This window comes from Cherax quadricarinatus, unplaced genomic scaffold (genome assembly GCF_038502225.1).
Source record: "Cherax quadricarinatus isolate ZL_2023a unplaced genomic scaffold, ASM3850222v1 Contig45, whole genome shotgun sequence".
NCBI classification, from domain to species: Eukaryota; Metazoa; Arthropoda; class Malacostraca; order Decapoda; family Parastacidae; genus Cherax; species Cherax quadricarinatus.
In genome coordinates, this window is record NW_027195071.1 from 76,748 (window position 1) to 83,613 (window position 6,866).

The window sequence follows — 6,866 nt, forward strand, 5'->3', positions numbered from 1 at the left end:
GCGCGCCGTGAAAGTTCTCTGTACATTTTCTAGGTCGGCAATTTCACCTGCCTTGAAAGGTGCTGTTAGAGTGCAGCAATATTCCAGTCTAGATAGAACAAGTGACCTGAAGAGTGTCATCATGGGCTTGGCCTCCCTAGTTTTGAAGGTTCTCATTATCCATCCTGTCATTTTTCTAGCAGATGCGATTGATACAATGTTATGGTCCTTGAAGGTGAGATCCTCCGACATAATCACTCCCAGGTCTTTGACGTTGGTGTTTCGCTCTATTTCGTGGCCAGAATTTGTTTTGTACTCTGATGAAGATTTAATTTCCTCATGTTTACCATATCTGAGTAATTGAAATTTCTCATCGTTGAACTTCATATTGTTTTCTGCAGCCCACTGAAAGATTTGGTTGATGTCCGCCTGGAGCCTTGCAGTGTCTGCAATGGAAGACACTGTCATGCAGATTCGGGTGTCATCTGCAAAGGAAGACACGGTGCTGTGGCTGACATCCTTGTCTATGTCGGATATGAGGATGAGGAACAAGATGGGAGCTAGTACTGTGCCTTGTGGAACAGAGCTTTTCACCGTAGCTGCCTCGGACTTTACTCTGTTGACGACTACTCTCTGTGTTCTGTTAGTGAGGAAATTATAGATCCATCGACCGACTTTTCTGCAGATACCAAGTGCATAGTATGTGCACAGGCTTGGTTTCCGTTTGCCTTGGGTTTCTGTGACTGTATTCCCTGTTGGAGCATGTTTACCTGTTTTATTCCTATACTCCTTAGCACCAACAATGGAGCTCCCACCAGTTTTTGGTAATATATCCTCACTATTGCTAGTGGAGTCCTCTTGTTTGCTATTTCCTGTGGTATTTCTAGTTTGCAATATTGGTTTTATCTTATCTTTGACTACACTTGTTTCCCCACTACGGCTCCTGTCCCCTATAAGGTCATTTATATGTATTCCTTCCTGCATATAGTTCCCGACTACCTGGCCAAAATCTCCAGCTTCACCATTTCTGTCTCCCAGGACAGCATCTCCAGCTTCACCATTACTGTCTCCCAGGACAGCACCTCCAGCTTCACCATTTCTGTCTCCCAGGACAGCACCTCCAGCTTCACCATTACAGTCTCCCAGGACAGCACCTCCAGCTTCACAATTTCTGTCTCCCATGACAGCACCTCCAGCTTCACCATTACTGTCTCCCAGGACAGCACCTCCAGCTTCACCATTACTGTCTCCCAGGACAGCACCTCCAGCTTCACCATTACTGTCTCCCAGGACAGCACCTCCAGCTTCACCATTACTGTCTCCCAGGACAGCACCTCCAGCTTCACCATTACTGTCTCCCAGGACAGCACCTCCAGCTTCACCATTTCTGTCTCCCAGGACAGCACCTCCAGCTTCACCATTACTGTCTCCCAGGACAGCACCTCCAGCTTCACCATTACTGTCTCTCAGGACAGCACCTCCAGCTTCACCATTTCTGTCTCCCAGAACAGCACCTCCAGCTTCACCATTTCTGTCTCCTAGGACAGCACCTGCAGCTTCACCATTACTGGCCCGGTAGCCTGGTGGCTAAAGCTCCCGCTTCACACACGGAGGGCCCGGGTTCGACTCCCGGCGGGTGGAAACATTCGACACGTTTCCTTACACCTGTTGTCCTGTTCACCTAGCAGCAAATAGGTACCTGGGTGTTAGTCGACTGGTGTGGGTCGCATCCTGGGGGACAAGATTAAGGACCCCAATGGAAATAAGTTAGACAGTCCTCGATGACGCACTGACTTTCTTGGGTTATCCTGGGTGGCTAACCCTCCGGGGTTAAAAATCCGAACGAAATCTTATCTTATCTTATCTCCCAGGACAGCACCTCCAGCTTCACCATTACTGTCTCCCAGGACAGCACCTCCAGCTTCACCATTTCTGTCTCCCAGGACAGCACCTCCAGCTTCACCATTTCTGTCTCCCAGGACAGCACCTCCAGCTTCACCATTACTGTCTCCCAGGACAGCACCTCCAGCTTCACCATTACTGTCTCCCAGGACAGCACCTCCAGCTTCACCAATACTGTCTCCCAGGACAGCACCTCCAGCTTCACCATTACTGTCTCCCAGGACAGCACCTCCAGCTTCACCATTACGTCTCCCAGGACAGCACCTCCAGCTTCACCATTTCTGTCTCCCAGGACAGCACCTCCAGCTTCACCATTTCTGTCTCCCAGGACAGCACCTCCAGCTTCACCATTACTGTCTCCCAGGACAGCACCTCCAGCTTCACCATTACTGTCTCCCAGGACAGCACCTCCAGCTTCACCATTACTGTCTCCCAGGACAGCACCTCCAGCTTCACCATTACTGTCTCCCAGGACAGCACCTCCAGCTTCACCATTACTGTCTCCCAGGACAGCACCTCCAGCTTCACCATTACTGTCTCCCAGGACAGCACCTCCAGCTTCACCATTTCTGTCTCCCAGGACAGCACCTCCAGCTTCACCATTACTGTCTCCCAGGACAGCACCTCCAGCTTCACCATTACTGTCTCTCAGGACAGCACCTCCAGCTTCACCATTTCTGTCTCCCAGAACAGCACCTCCAGCTTCACCATTTCTGTCTCCTAGGACAGCACCTCCAGCTTCACCATTACTGTCTCCCAGGACAGCACCTCCAGCTTCACCATTACTGTCTCCCAGGACAGCACCTCCAGCTTCACCATTTCTGTCTCCCAGGACAGCACCTCCAGCTTCACCATTTCTGTCTCCCAGGACAGCACCTCCAGCTTCACCATTACTGTCTCCCAGGACAGCACCTCCAGCTTCACCATTACTGTCTCCCAGGACAGCACCTCCAGCTTCACCATTACTGTCTCCCAGGACAGCACCTCCAGCTTCACCATTACTGTCTCCCAGGACAGCACCTCCAGCTTCACCATTACTGTCTCCCAGGACAGCACCTCCAGCTTCACCAATACTGTCTCCCAGGACAGCACCTCCAGCTTCACCATTACTGTATCCCAGGACAGCACCTCCAGCTTCACCATTACGTCTCCCAGGACAGCACCTCCAGCTTCACCATTTCTGTCTCCCAGGACAGCACCTCCAGCTTCACCATTACTGTCTCCCAGGACAGCACCTCCAGCTTCACCATTACTGTCGCCCAGGACAGCACCTCCAGCTTCACCATTACTGTCTCCCAGGACAGCACCTCCAGCTTCACCATTACTGTCTCCCAGGACAGCACCTCCAGCTTCACCATTACTGTCTCCCAGGACAGCACCTCCAGCTTCACCATTACTGTCTCCCAGGACAGCACCTCCAGCTTCACCATTACTGTCTCTCAGGACAGCACCTCCAGCTTCACCATTTCTGTCTCCCAGGACAGCACCTCCAGCTTCACCATTTCTGTCTCCTAGGACAGCACCTCCAGCTTCACCATTACTGTCTCCCAGGAGAGCACCTCCAGCTTCACCATTACCGTCTCCCAGGACAGCACCTCCAGCTTCACCATTACTGTCTCCCAGGACAGCACCTCCAGCTTCACCATTACTGTCTCCCAGGACAGCACCTCCAGCTTCACCATTTCTGTCTCCCAGGACAGCACCTCCAGCTTCACCATTACTGTCTCCCAGGACAGCACCTCCAGCTTCACCGTTACTGTCTCCCAGGACAGCACCTCCAGCTTCACCATTACTGTCTCCCAGGACAGCACCTCCAGCTTCACCATTACTGTCTCCCAGGACAGCACCTCCAGCATTACTGTCTCCCAGGACAGCACATCCAGCTTCACCATTACTGTCTCCCAGGACAGCACCTCCAGCTTCACCATTACTGTCTCCCAGGACAGCACCTCCAGCTTCACCATTACTGTCTCCCAGGACAGCACCTCCAGCTTCACCGTTACTGTCTCCCAGGACAGCACCTCCAGCTTCACCATTACTGTCTCCCAGGACAGCACCTCCAGCTTCACCATTACTGTCTCCCAGGACAGCACCTCCAGCTTCACCATTACTGTCTCCCAGGACAGCACATCCAGCTTCACCATTACTGTCTCCCAGGACAGCACCTCCAGCTTCACCATTACTGTCTCCCAGGACAGCACCTCCAGCTTCACCATTACTGTCTCCCAGGACAGTACCTCCAGCTTCACCATTACTGTCTCCCAGGACAGCACCTCCAGCTTCACCATTTCTGTCTCCCAGAACAGCACCTCCAGCTTCACCATTTCTGTCTCCTAGGACAGCACCTCCAGCTTCACCGTTACTGTCTCCCAGGACAGCACCTCCAGCTTCACCATTACTGTCTCCCAGGACAGCACCTCCAGCTTCACCATTACTGTCTCCCAGGAGAGCACCTCCAGCTTCACCATTACTGTCTCCCAGGACAGCACCTCCAGCTTCACCATTACTGTCTCCCAGGACAGCACCTCCAGCTTCACCATTACTGTCTCCCAGGACAGCACCTCCAGCTTCACCATTACTGTCTCCCAGGACAGCACCTCCAGCTTCACCATTACTGTCTCTCAGGACAGCACCTCCAGCTTCACCATTTCTGTCTCCCAGAACAGCACCTCCAGCTTCACCATTTCTGTCTCCTAGGACAGCACCTCCAGCTTCACCATTACTGTCTCCCAGGACAGCAGGACAGCACCTCCAGCTTCACCATTACTGTCTCCCAGGACAGCACCTCCAGTTTCACCATTACTGTCTCCCAGGACAGCACCTCCAGCTTCACCATTTCTGTCTCCCAGGACAGCACCTCCAGCTTCACCATTACTGTCTCCCAGGACAGCACCTCCAGCTTCACCATTACTGTCTCCCAGAACAGCACCTCCAGCTTCACCATTACTGTCTCCCAGGACAGCACCTCCAGCTTCACCATTACTGTCTCCCATGACAGCACCTCCAGCTTCACCATTGCTTTCTCCCAGGACAGCACCTCCAACTTCACCATTACTGTCTCCCAGGACAGGACTATCAGCCCCACATTTACTGACTACCAGGGCATCACCTCCAGCCTTACAGTTTCTGACTACATGGCCAGTATCAAGGGCAGTACCATTCAGCCCAGACTTTTTATTTTCCCATCTGTTGTAGAAAGCTTCCAGGTTTTCTATGAAAGCAGCTTTGATGTTATCCTCTTCTAATACCCTTTTGATTTTAGTCCACAGATTTATCTCATTTGGGCATACCCAAAAACACTTCCCTGTTTTAATACTGCTTGTAGCTAGTTCTTGGATATCTGCACAAGGGGCGTGACACCAATTTCCACAAAAATGGCAATTTATCCATGCGGAAGCCCGTTTGTTTGATTGACCGCAGACTACACAGAGCTTCATAATGATTTGAATGGTTGATTTACTGTAATTCTACTAGCAACCTCTTGAATACTCTATTAATAACCTCCTTAAATGAAGCTCTAGCTATTTGTATTTCTATTTCTAACTGTACTTGTATATTGGACAGCTTACAGGTGTACGTTCCTGATTTATATTTATTGTTTGTGTTTGATAAGGGCGCCTACAACCCCATCCGTTTACAGTCTGCTTTATTGTCCAACGAATCCGTTTGAAACCAATCAAGAGTTCGGACCAGTCAAGGGTTCGGACCAGTCGAGGGTTCGGACCAGTCAAGGGTTCTGACCAGTCAAGGGTTCGGACCAGTCGAGGGTTCGGACCAGTCAAGGGTTCGGACCAGTCAAGGGTTCTGACCAGTCTGATCTGATCAGTGGGTCACTTATTTAAAATATACTGGTCGGTGATTTGGGCTAACACATGAAGGATCTACTGGAAATTATCTACCCGAGTAATATGTGATTTGATTGATACAAAAGTATAACTTGCGTGTTGAAGACCCGGTGATTGCTGGCAGCTCCTACAATGACGAACGGTCGAGCCTCAACCCTTGTTTATCAATCGCTGTATATAGCTTTTCTAGGTTTTTTTCGTCTCCACCACAATAAGTGCTATATTATCACTATAGTTGACTGGTGGAAATTTTGGAGGAAGGACGCTTTTTCTGTAGTAATAATTGCTTCTCGTTGTGTATATTGCGACCGCTGGTAACTACAGGTTATATGAAATTCACAGTATACGTCTGGTATTTCAAGAAAAAAGAAACTAATGAAAGTCACTCCACTCCACTAAGTACCATTATAATACTGGTTAGTTGCTACTACAACACTGTATTCTGCTATTCACTGGTATCACTAGATTATATGTATATTTTATGTAACTATATGTATGTGTGCCTGTACCTAAAAGAAGTCCCGCTGGGCATTTTCATTGATTTACGTAAAGCTTTCGATACGGTCGACCATGAACCACTCTACTCCAAATTAATGCACTATGGTATCAGAGACCACTCCCTCAACTACCTTAATAACAGAACTCAATATGTGTATGCAAATGATGCAAACTCCTCCACCCAACCAATCACAGTATGAGTCCCACAAGGAAGCGTCCTTGGACCACTCCTCTTTCTCATATACATCAATGATCTACCGAATGCATCACAGCTACTCAAACCCATATTATTTGCAGGTGACACTACATATGTATTTTCCCACCCAAACGCAGTCATACTAGCAAACACAGTCAATGCTGAATTACAGAAAATATCTACCTTGATGATGACTAACAAACTTACCCTGAACACTGATAAAACCTATTTCATTCAGTTTGGAAACAAAGCTGCAAATGATCCAATTAACATAACGCTAAATGGATCATCAGTCACAAGACTCAGAGTGGGAAAATTCCTAGGTATCCACCTTGACAGTAGCCTTAAGTTCCGGACACACATACAACAAATCACCAAGAAAATCTCCAAGACTGTAGGCATACTATAAAAGATAAGGTACTACGTTACACAATCAGCTCTCCTGG